General features: G+C 48.3%; 1 long non-coding RNA gene across 2 annotated transcripts in view; it reads left to right on the plus strand.

The window, feature by feature from the left end:
- The window catches only part of LOC137504368 (uncharacterized), a 157992-nt gene that overhangs the window by 6409 nt on the left and 139470 nt on the right, over nt 1-12113 (plus strand). For both annotated transcript variants that reach the window (XR_011019471.1, XR_011019470.1), the window contains exon 2: nt 4544-4632. This is a non-coding gene — a long non-coding RNA (uncharacterized lncRNA). The remainder of the gene's footprint in view (nt 1-4543; nt 4633-12113) is intronic.

The following is a 12113-nucleotide window of genomic DNA, read 5'->3' on the forward strand; positions in this document are numbered from 1 at the left end:
CAGCAGTGTAATGTCACTGCAATGGCTGTGTACTGACTTCACATAATAGGCAACATACAATTATAATTTGTAGTTCCCCCATCATTCCTGGATAGGTAGGCTCAGCCGGTTCTGCCAAGTATTGTGGACTGGACCTGGCTGGACTGCCAACAACATTTCGTAACTTTTAAGGCCGTTTCACACTGGGGTGTTGCGTTACTCCATCGACGCTCCCACGTTGCAGTGGCCATTAGTCTCAATGGGGTAGATAAGGCGCTCAAGCAGCACGGGTTGCGCGCAGGCCTGGCAGCGTACTTTGCGCTCTTAAGCTACGAGCGCTCCTGAAGCACAGCACGATGTGATGTAGCGTGACTGCAATACTTTACTAGCTAATTAATGTAGTAGCGGCTGCGCTAGTAAAGTACAGCAGCCCGCTTATCTTTAATGAATCTACCCCCATGAGACTGGCCACACTACCCATGCGCCACGCTGAAAATTGGGGGCACGTTGTGCGGCGCGCCGAAAAAAGGGTGTGGTCATGGACCAGAATGTGGGTGTGGTCACGGGTGGAGACACATTTACATGAACTTAGATGAACTTAGCAATGTGGGACATTAGATTAGGACAGTGGTGGTGAACCTTTTGGAGACCGAGTGCCCAAACTGCAACCCAAAAGTAACTTATCTATCGCAAAGTGCCAACCACAATTTAAACTAAATACAAACTATCCAAGTTGAAAATAAACTGTGAAGATAAACAATTTCATCCATCCTACTCCTGAAAAATGTATTCATTTTTTTAGAACCTCCCACTTTTATTTTCTGTTTTAAAAAGCTAAAAAAGTAGGTTTAATGCTATTGTCTCATCTGATGATGATTCAGCTTTTTCCATAGTCTCGCAGTTAGCAATCATGTGAACCCCAACAAGACAAATTCAGCAATCATGAGGCCCCCAACAAATCATGAGGCCCCCAATAAGATTAATTAGCAATCATGAGGCCCCCAACAAAAATTCAGTAACCATGAGGCCCCCAGACACCTCTCACCTGACTTCTGAATTCTCCTCTACTGGCTGCTGTGCCTTGCTGGCCTGGCAATACTGTTTTTGGCTGGCTTGGGAATGATGTGTGGGCCGAAAGGCCTGGCAGTGATGCTGGGCTGGCCTGGCTGGAGGTGATGCTGGGCTGGCCTGGCTGGCGATGATGCTGGGCTGGCCTGGCTGGTTGGAGAAAATGCTGGTCTGACTGGTGGTGATCCTGTGGTCTTTTTGGCAGTGATTCTGGGCTGGTTGGCTGGTGGTGATGCTGGGCTGGCTGGCCTGGATAGTTTAGGTAGTGACAGGTGCCCCCTAGTTTAGGTAGCACCAGGAGCCCTCCAATTTAGGTAGTGACAGGGCCCCCCAGTTTAGGTAGTGACAGGTACCTCCTAGTTTAGTTACAGGAGCCCCCGAGTTCAGGTAGAGACAGGGACCCCACAGTTTAGGTAGTGACAGGAGCCCCCCAGTTCAGGTAGTGACAGGGACCCCACAGTTCAGGTAGTGACAGGCGCCCCCCAGTTCAGGTAGTGGCAGAAGCCCCCTAGTTCAGGTAGTGACAGGGACCCCCCAGCTCAGGTAGTGACAGGGACCCCCCAGCTCAGGTAGTGACAGGAGCCCCCCAGTTCAGGTAATGACAGGGACCCCCCAGTTCAGGTAGTAACAGGGACCCCACAGTTTAGTTAGTGACAGCTGACAGGAGCCCCCCAGTTTAGGAAGTGACAGGGACCCCCCAGTTTAGATAGTGGCAGAAGCCCCCCCAGTTCAGGTAGTGACAGGGCCCCCAGTTCAGGTAGTGACAGGGACCCCCCAGTTCAGGTAGTGATAGGGACCCCACTGTTTAGGTAGTGACAGGAGCCCCCAGTTCAGGTAGTGATAGGGACCCCCCAGTTCAGGTAGTGATAGGAACCCCCCAGGTCAGGTAGTGACAGGAGCCTACCAGTTCAGGTAGTGACAGGGACCCCCCCAGTTCAGGTAGTGACAGGAGCCCACCAGTTCAGGTAGTGACAGGGACCCTTCCAGTTCAGGTAGTGACAGGAGCCCACCAGTTCAGGTAGTGACAGGGACCCTTCCAGTTCAGGTAGTGACAGGAGCTAACCAGTTCAGGTAGTGACAGGGACCCTTCCAGTTCAGGTAGTGACAGGAGCCCACCAGTTCAGGTAGTGACAGGGACCCCCCAGTTTAGGTAGTGACAAGAGCCCACCAGTTCAGGTAGTGACAGGGACCCCCAAGTTCAGGTAGTGACAGGAGCCCACCAGTTCAGGTAGTGAAAGGGACCCCCCAGTTCAGGTAGTGACAGGAGCCCACCAGTTCAGGTAGTGACAGGGACCCCCACAGTTCAGGTAGTGACAGGAGCCCACCAGTTCAGGTAGTGACAGGGACCCTTCCAGTTCAGGTAGTGACAGGAGCCCACCAGTTCAGGTTGTGACAGGGACCCCCCAGTTTAGGTAGTGACAGGAGCCCACCAGTTCAGGTAGTGACTGGGACCCCCCCAGTTTAGGTAATGACATGCGGCCGGTAGGGACAGTGGCGGGGAAGGGGGGACGTCTACCCCCCCCCCCTTCCCTCACCTTGGGACTCACCCTTCCTCGGTCCCCCCTCCATAATTCAGCAGCTGGCAGGCGGCAGCGGAGCGGAACACTTCCTCTATTCCCTGCCCGAGAGGGATATCTGTGCGTCGCTGGTCTGACGTCACTGACTAGACCAGACTCGAGTAAGGGTCAGGAGATTCGTAACATGTAGTGTGTCTTTCTCAATAAATCACAAATGCAAGTTTGAAGCCTGTGGAGTGTCTTTTCCTATAGTGGTGGACTAGACCAGACTAGCTGCGCACAGAATCTTCCTCACATGCATGGAATAGAGGAAGTGTTCTGCTCCGCTGCGCCCGCTGCTGAATTATGAAGGGGGGGGGGGAAGCGAGTAAGGGGGAGCCCCAAGGTGAGGGAAGGTGGGGGGGAGACGTCTAGGTGATGCTTGCTGTTGGAGCGACAGCAGACTGTGTGGCAGTAGGGAGGGAAAATTAACAATGTCCTGGGTTGAACAAAAAAGAAAAGGGCAGAGGTGATGTCGCTTTTGGCATTACAGATAAACAATAAAGATGGAAACCAGCAGAAATATTCATTTTTTTTTTATATCACATTTCTCCTAAATCTGACAATGAGCACTAAAAACAATAGGATAGGTAAGCTAAATAAGTATTATTGTTATTAAAAATTAAAATCTAATACAGACAGTATTTTTATGATATAAAGTGTTACTGCAATATGGGGCATAACTAAAATAAAAAATACATGGCAGCATTAGATTATGATCATGGACAGCATGGTGGTGTAGTGGATAGCACTCCCAGGGGAGTAATAATAGACCCTGCAAGGGATGCATCTGCAGTGAGGCCCATAAGCAGCAGGGGGCCCCATGGGAGGAGGAGTTTCTTTTCCCTGTCCCGAGAGACTGACAACTAAGGGCATGGAGAGAAAAAAACTTTCTGCTCTCTTCACAATTGTCCTAATGACTGCATTTGCTCAGCCACTGATAAGGAATCATACAAAGTTTTGCAAAGTAGTTTGCACGGGCAAAGCTGTTACTGATCGTGCGCTATTTGGTGCGCGCGAAATGTCGCACCATCCGCGTGCAAAGTACGTATATCAGGCTATTTTCCATGTGGACGGTGCAACGTTTTGCACGCACTGTGCAGCGCTAAACTTTGCACACGCAAACTTTTGCGCACATATTAGCGCGTGCAAAGGCACTTTGCACGTGCTAAGGGGCTTTTCACTGGCAGTGCTAACACTTAGCAGTCTTCAGTGAATGAAGCCCTATGTGTGAAAACATGCACGTTTTATCACAGAAGCGATGTACTGTAATTGATGGAGAAAATGCGTGCAGTGCTTCACTGCTGTCTGTCTTTATCTGCATGGGGAAAACACATTCAAATGTGTATTAGCCAATTGATTAACATTGGTTTTCAGCTTACCTGTGCAGAAAGTGGAGGGGGGAGGAGGCCCCATCCGAAGTTATGCAGGGGGGCCCAGTGATTTCTAGTTACACCCCTGAGCACTCCTGCCTTGGGTTGCTGGGTCCCCAACTCGAGTCCCAGCCAGGACTCTGCATGGAATTTGTACATACTCCCCACGTCTGTGTGGGTTTCCTCCAGGCACTCCACTTTCATTCTACATCCCAAAAATCATAAGTTTATTGTCTTCATCCTAAAAATGGCCCTAGGCTATGAGGGACATATGACTATGGTAGGGACAAGTGATGGTCAGTGAGATGCAAATCATTTTGAGTTGATGCAGCACTATGAAAATGTTGTATGCAAATTTATGCAGCTTAAAAATCAACCAATCCAGGTCCATTTTCAAGATGCATAAATTTGCATACAGAATTTTCATAACCCTGCATCAGCTCAAATGTATTTGCATCTCATAGACCATCCTGGTAGGGACTATATATCTGTACAGCACTGTGGAAGATGTTGGCGCTATATAAATACAAAATAAGTCATTTCTTATTGGATGATTATCTTTTCCAGTGAATATGGATTTTCATTCCACTTGCCCACCCTATAAAGGATGATCAGGCTGTTTGCGGTACTTGCTTCTCTCTGGGAGTCTTGTATTGGTGAGTGACCCATTTTACAGTTATTTATTTCCCCTCAGGCTCATTAAATCACTGTTTAATTGAAGCACCAGATCAGTTTGTGAGTTTCTTTTGATTCCAACTCAAAGAACTCGCAGATGTCCTCCTCAGTGACGCTCGTAGCAGAGACACCCAGCCGCACGTCAGGCACAAACCCTCGCCATGTGTCACTTCGCAGTCGCTGATGAGGTAAAACGGGCGGACCGGAGCGGACTGCAGATTTACCACAACAGATATGGACGTTAATCTGATTGATGTTCCATAAAAGGGAAACATATCGGGCCACAGAGAGGAAGAGTAATTAATCCTTTCCTGTTATCAGGCGGCGCATGCAAATGGGGGGTGGCGAGCGTGGCGTTCCCAGGAACTCATTCTGTGCCGGTTTTATGGTCCAAATGGCGTTGTTTGATCACAGTAAACTAGAAATCATTTCCCTACAGAGTCAACCAGAACTCGGAGGTGTCATCTGTGATACTATGTATCAAACTTTATAAAAAGATAATGATTGTCATCCAGTACGCTTCCTATAAAGAGAATGGCCCATCTGTGCAGAATGATGGGGTATCTGTGTGGCTGTGGGCTATGCACATCCTGTGACCAGGCCCGGACTTACCTCATAGGAGCCTATAGGCACAGATGTCCTGGCACCTTAGACTTCGCCCTCCATGGACCTACAAACACCCGACAAACTGCACCTCAAATGTGCTGGCTGTCCCGCCTGTCACTTCCCTTCTCCATATGCAACTACAGGTGCCCCTAAGTATTATGTATCCAGAAGTACCCTCAATATTAAGTAGCTAGAGGTGACCTCAAGTTTTAGGTGGCTAGAGGAACCTCAGTACTAAGTAGCATGAGGTGCCCTGGACTGAAGGGAGATCTGGTCAGTGAAATGCTGAGAGCAGGGTGAGTAACCTCTCATTTACACTCTCATCATGACTCCACATAGGGTAACATCCATGTAAAGCAGCCCCTCTCCCTTTCCATGTGCAGCCCCCTCTTCTATGTATAAAATCTATGTACATCAACCCCCCTCCCATACCGTGTGCAGTTTCCTCTTCCATGTATAACATTCATGTACAACAGTGTAATGAATAGCGGAGATGCCGCCGCGTGGGCAAGCGGCATGGCGGCTATCTCCGCGTTCCAGCCGGCGGCTTCTGCCGCGCAGCAACATGCTGCTGGTTCGCCTGGTCCTTCTAGTGCACACAGATTGAGAGCTACGCGCGCGCGCCAGGTGACAGGGCCTTTATGCTAGCAGATGGGGAGTCAGCTGATCATGCCGATCAGCTGACCCCAGCTATGCTCTGGATTGGCTGAGCGACTGGGGCGCCGCTGTGGAGCGCTCTGGGTATATATAGGACTTGCTTGTCAGTTGCAAGTTGTCTGCTGTTGCGAATGCCTACGTGTGAGCGCTCAGACCCCAGTCAGATCTTACAGTGTGTTAGAACCAGCCAGAGCTGGGAATTTACACTGAGTCAGATTCCATTGACAGCCTTAAAAGTGTTATTGTATTAGCCTAGTTCCCAGGTGTTGAAACCAAGGACTTCACACCTAAGACTAGGAAATTGCTACATTGCTATTGTTTATGTATTAGACTAGTTCCCAGGTGTTGAAACCAAGGACTTCACACCTAGATTAGGATTGTTATATACTGTTACCTGTTATGATCTCTGGCTTTCCTGACCACTCTCCTGCTTACTGATTCGGTCCTTTTGCCTATCTGATAACCTGTTGCCGACATTGCCTGTACCCAGATACCGAATCAGTCTTCCGCCTCTGTACTTTATCTGTTCGTTTGTTGCCAACCTGGCTTGTCTGACCTTTCTGGCTGTCACCCAATCCTAGGGTGATCAGCCTTACTGTACTTTACGTGAAACTTGCTCTTCAGGTGTTCATTAGCTGCTAGGGTCACCTGCTCCTCAGGAGACCATCTTGCAGCTCAGTCAGTGGTCTCTACCCACTAGGAGTCCACTGGTTGCAGTACAGTCTGATTCCCTGTCCCTTAGGGAATCCATGGCTGCAGCACAGTCTGATTCTCTGTCCATTAGGGAGTCTCTGGCTGCAGCCCGATTATATCTCTCATTTCACCAGTGATCACGCTTGCAGTCCAGTCAGTGGTCCCTGCTCCTCAGGTGTCCACTGGCTGCAGTACCATCTGATTTCCTACTTCTCAGGAAATCCTTGGCTGCAGTCCTATCATATCTCTCTTTCACCCAGTTCTCTCTCCTGCAGCCCAGCCAGTGGTTCCTGCTCCTCAGGTGTCCACTGGCTGCTGTATAATCCAAGATTCCCTGCTCCTCAGGGAATTCTCGGCTGCAGTAGAGTCTGTATCTCCTCCACATAAGGAGATCATCTTGCAGCACAGTCAGTGGAAACCTGCCCCTCAGGGGTCCACTGGCTGCAGTAGTGTCTGTATCTCCCGTTTCTCGGGAGATAACCTCTCTGATTACTGTTGCACCAAACACTAAATCACATTGGGTGTCCTGTGTCTAGCTATACTAGTATTATTGGTGATTCTGCAGATTACCACATAATCAGGTATAGCATCTGTATTATTGGTGATACTGCAGATCACCAATAATCAGAAAAAACTCTGTGTTGCTGACACCGATCGTTACAAACAGCCCCCTATTCCATGTGTAACAACCATGTACAGCAGCCCCCTCCCATTCCATGTGCAGCCCCTCTTTCATGTGTATCATCCATGTACAGCAGCCCCACCCATTCCATGTGCAGCCCCCTCTTTCATGTGTAACATCCATGTACAGCAGCCCTCCCCCCATTCCATGTGCAGCCCCCTCTTCCATGTGTAACATCCATGTACAGCAGCCCTCCTCCCATTCCATGTGCAGCCCCTCCTTCATGTGTAACATCCCATGTACTGCAGCCCGCCTCCCATACCGTGTGTGCACGAATGACTGTAAGTGATCGTACTGACGGCTGTCCATTCATTTGAGCATAGCTCCCAACAGTCCCTCTTTGGGAGCCCTGTCCCGCTTTCCTCCTTATTTGTCCCTCTTTCTATGTAAATATATATATTTCGCTACTAAAAAATGTGTTTGACTCTAAACTTTATTCCCATCCTTTAAATTGATATATTGCTAATTTTAAAATGTTAATATGAAGGGAAAAAACAGGATAGAAAGGACCAGTGTGGTTTGAATTATAACAGTATATTTTTCTTATGACATCTTTATGGTATGCGTGACTAGGGGTGTGACGGGGGTGTGATCAGGGGTGTGACAGGGGCATGGCTTAAGTGTCCCTCTTTCTCATCTCAAAAAGTTTAGAGGTATGCTTAAAGGACGAGTGTCGTAATCATCATTTAACTTGTGGAAGTTTACTTGATCATGATAATGGGCAATGCCTATACGCTTCGAGGACAGCATACTAACCACCTAGACCTCAAAATCCACACACAGACATACAATAATAGTGTTGCTGACACCGATCGTTACAGAACAGCAGACTAAAACAATATGGACGCACTACACAGCCGAGATGACGGATTAGCCACTTCGGTGGATAATCTCATCAGGGTGCTTGATGGCCAACAGACTCAGATTACAGCTTTGTCTGGGTCAATACAGGTCCTACAAACGGCTGTGAACGCAGTGCGATCCCCTCCAGTTACAGACCTTCGCATGTCTGTACCTGAAAAGTTTTCTGGACATAGATCTGACTTTCAGAATTTTAGAAATTGAGTGCTATCATATTTTGAGTTGAGGCCTACCCTGTCGGGAAATGAAACGCAGAGAGATACGTTTATAAAGACTTTTTTGTCAGGGGATTCACAAACATGGGCATATAGTCTTCATGCAGGGCATGAGGCTTTATCGTCAGTTCAGGAATTTTTTAAGGCCATGGCCATTATATATGATGATCCGGATATTGCTTCCACCGCTGAACGGAAGCTAAAGACCCTGTGCCTGGGGAACATATGCACTGTTAGACTATTTTTTGTCAGGCTTATCTGATGTAGTTTCTGATTTGATGTTAGGACATCCTGTGCCCAAGCCCATTGACGAGGAAATCTCTTTGGCTGTACGGGTAGATCGGCGCTTACGTTATCAAAAACAGACCCGGGGTAGAAATGCTGTAAGATATGTCTCCTACGCCTCCTCTCCAACCTCGTCACCTCCGCCTGAGCCGATGCAAATCGGACACTCGAGATTGACGCAGGTGAAAAAGAATCGCAGGAAATCAGAAAGACTCTGTTTATACTGTGCAGAGGAGGGTCACATGGTTCAGAATTGTCCTAAATAGTCGGGAAACGCTGCCGCCTAGGTGTAGTCAGAGGTAATACCCTAGGCGAGCAGTCTTTACCTCTAAACAATAATCGTCTGCTCCTTCCCTGCACTATCACGTGGGAAGGTCAGACTGTTCCCACAGAAGCCTTTATAGACTCTGGTTCTGCGGCCAACTTCATAGATTATGATTTTGTAAAAAAATTGTGAATTCCCTTACTCCCGTTAGACCGACAGATTCTGGTCACTGCAGTGGATGACTCTCCATTGCAGAGTAAACAAACTCTTTGTCAAACCCCCTTGTTGGTGTGTAATGTAAGGGTACTACATAAAGAGAGTTTACAATTCCTTGTACTGCATATGGCAACCTCCACCATTATCCTAGGTATGCCTTGGTTGCAACTTCACTCCCCTCAGATAGACTGGGCTTCAGGTCAGCTAAAGAGCTGGTCGGCCCATTGTCATCATCATTGTTTGGAGAAAGTAACCGTTTGTGCTACCAAGATTCAGGTTAAAGGTGTTCCGGTACAGTATGCGGAATTCGCTGATGTGTTCTGTCCCAAATCGGCAGATAATCTCCCACCTTACCGTAGCTTTGATTGTCCCATTGATTTAAGATCTGGTTGTATGCCTCCTAGAGGTCACCTTTATAATCTGTCAGGACCTGAGAAAGTGGTAATGCAGGAGTACATCAAAGAGAATTTGGCCAAAGGCTTCATCCGCCCTTCCCGCTCACCAGCTGGGGCAGGATTTTTTTTGGTGCAGAAAAAAGATGAAGGCCTCCGACCCTGCATTGACTACCGAGGTTTAAATAAGATTACAGTGAAAAATCGTTACCCTTTGCCTTTGAGTGTCAATTTGTTCGCTCAGGTGACCAATGCCAGTATTTTTTCCAAACTGGATTTACAAGGTGCATACAACCTGGTACGGATTAGAGATGGTGACGAATGGAAGATGGCGTTCAACACGCCCGACGGGCACTACGAGTATCTGGTTATGCCCTTCGGGTTGTGTAACGCCCCTGCCGTCTTCCAGGAGTTGATCAATGAGGTTTTCAGGGAGGTACTGGGGAAATTCGTGCTAGTGTATCTAGACGACATACTGATTTTTTCTCCTAACCTGACGGAACATCGTAAACATGTCAAATTCGTGTTAAAGAAATTAAGACAGAACTCACTCTATGCCAAGTTAGAAAAGTGCCTCTTCGAGGTCATGTCCGTTCCTTTTTTGGGTTATATTATTTCTACATCTGGTCTCTCCATGGATCCAGAAAAGGTCTCTGCTGTTTTGGAGTGGCCACAACCTGTGGGTTTGAAGGCACTCCAAAGATTTTTGAGCTTTGCCGATTACTACAGGGGATTCATCAAAGGGTTCTCCTCGGTAGTATCACCCCTCACCAGTCTTACCAAGAAAGGGGCTGACACTTACCACTGGTCAGCAGAGGCCCATTCTGCCTTTTCTACACTGAAAAAAACTGTTCTGTTCTGCTCCCATTTTGAGACATGTGGATGTCACCTTCCCCTTTATAGTAGAGGTCGACACCTCAGAGGTCGGGGTTGGGGCTGTACTGTCTCAACGCTCTGGTTTGCAGGGCAAACTTCACCCATGTGCCTACTTTTCCCGTAGGTTCTCTCCCGCAGAGAAGAACTACGATATTGGCAGCCGAGAGCTTTTGGCCATTAAATTAGCCTTCAAAGAATGGCGACATTGGATAGAAGGGGCAGAGCATATTATCACAGTCTATACGGACCATAAGAACTTGGAGTGCATAGAAGGGGCCAAAAGACTTAGCCCTCGACAGGCCCATTGGTCTTTATTCTTTTCAAGATTCAGATTTGTCAGTACGTATACACCAGGTAGTAAGAACGTCAAAGCTGACACCCTATCTAGGTGTTTCGAGCCCAAGACAGTGCAACCTTCAACCCCTGAAACCATCCTACCTCAGAAAGTAGTCTTGGCAGCTACTGAGACCTGTAAGGACTGGACGGCTACTCTGGGCCCTTATCAACAGGATGTTCCAGAGGGGAAGCCTGAGGGAGTTATGTTCGTACCACTGCCTTTCCGCCTGCAACTCTTACAATTATTCCATTCTCATAAAAATGCGGGGCATCCTGGGGCTGCCAGAACTCAGGATTTGCTGGCCAGATGCGCTTGGTGGCCTACGCTAGCAACTGATTGTAAGGAGTTTGTAAGAGAGTGCTGAGTTTGTGCTAGAAGCAAGCCCTCTCACCAGGCACCAGTGAGTACACTACAACCCTTACCAGTGCCAAATGAACCCTGGACTCATTTGTCAATGGACTTTGTAGGAAAACTGCCCAAGTCTGAGGGCAGGACGGTCATTTGGGTGGTAGTGGATAGGTTCAGTAAGATGGCTCATTTTGTCCCTTTGAAAGGACTCCCCTCGGCCCAGGAGTTAGCTGATCTCTTCATCCAGCACATTTTCCGGCTGCATGGCATTCCGGAGAATGTGGTGTCAGATCGGGGAGTCCAGTTCGTGTCAAAATTTTGGAAAGCCTTTTGCCATCAGCTGGGTATGGACCTTTCATTTTCATCAGGCTACCACCCACAGACCAATGGTCAGACCGAGAGAGTTAACCAGTCCCTTGAGCAGTTTCTCAGATGTTATGTGGCAGATGCACAGTCCGATTGGGTAAAGTTTTTACCATTCGCGAAATGTGCACATAACAATCTGAAGAGTTCCTCTTCAGGGTTTTCCCCGTTTCAGGTAGTTTTGGGAAGATCTCCCAAGTTTGCTTCGTTACCTGTGGCATCTACCCCATTTCCGGCCCTAGAGGATTGGCAGAGGGCATGAGGGAGATTTGGGGAATGGTTAAGAAGAACTTGGGGAAAGCCTTCCAGACTCAGAAGAAACAGGCAGATAAAAGACGGTCTGTAGAGTGGAAGTTTTCCCCAGGGGACATGGTGTGGGTATCTACTCGGCATTTAGCTTTAAAACAACCGTCACCTAAGCTGGGACCCAGATTTGCTCCTCAGGTGTCCACTGGCTGCAGTACCATCTGATTTCCTGCTCCTCAGGGAACCCTCGGCTGCAGTCCTATCATCTCTCTCTTTCACCCAGTTCTCTCTCCTGCAGCCCAGCCAGTGGTTCCTGCTCCTCAGGTGTCCACTGGCTACTGTATAATCCAAGATTCCCTGCTCCTCAGGAAATTCTCGGCTGCAGTAGAGTCTGTATCTCCTCCACATAAGGAGATCATC

Source organism: Hyperolius riggenbachi, chromosome 4, assembly GCF_040937935.1.
Source record: "Hyperolius riggenbachi isolate aHypRig1 chromosome 4, aHypRig1.pri, whole genome shotgun sequence".
NCBI lineage: Eukaryota > Metazoa > Chordata > Amphibia > Anura > Hyperoliidae > Hyperolius > Hyperolius riggenbachi.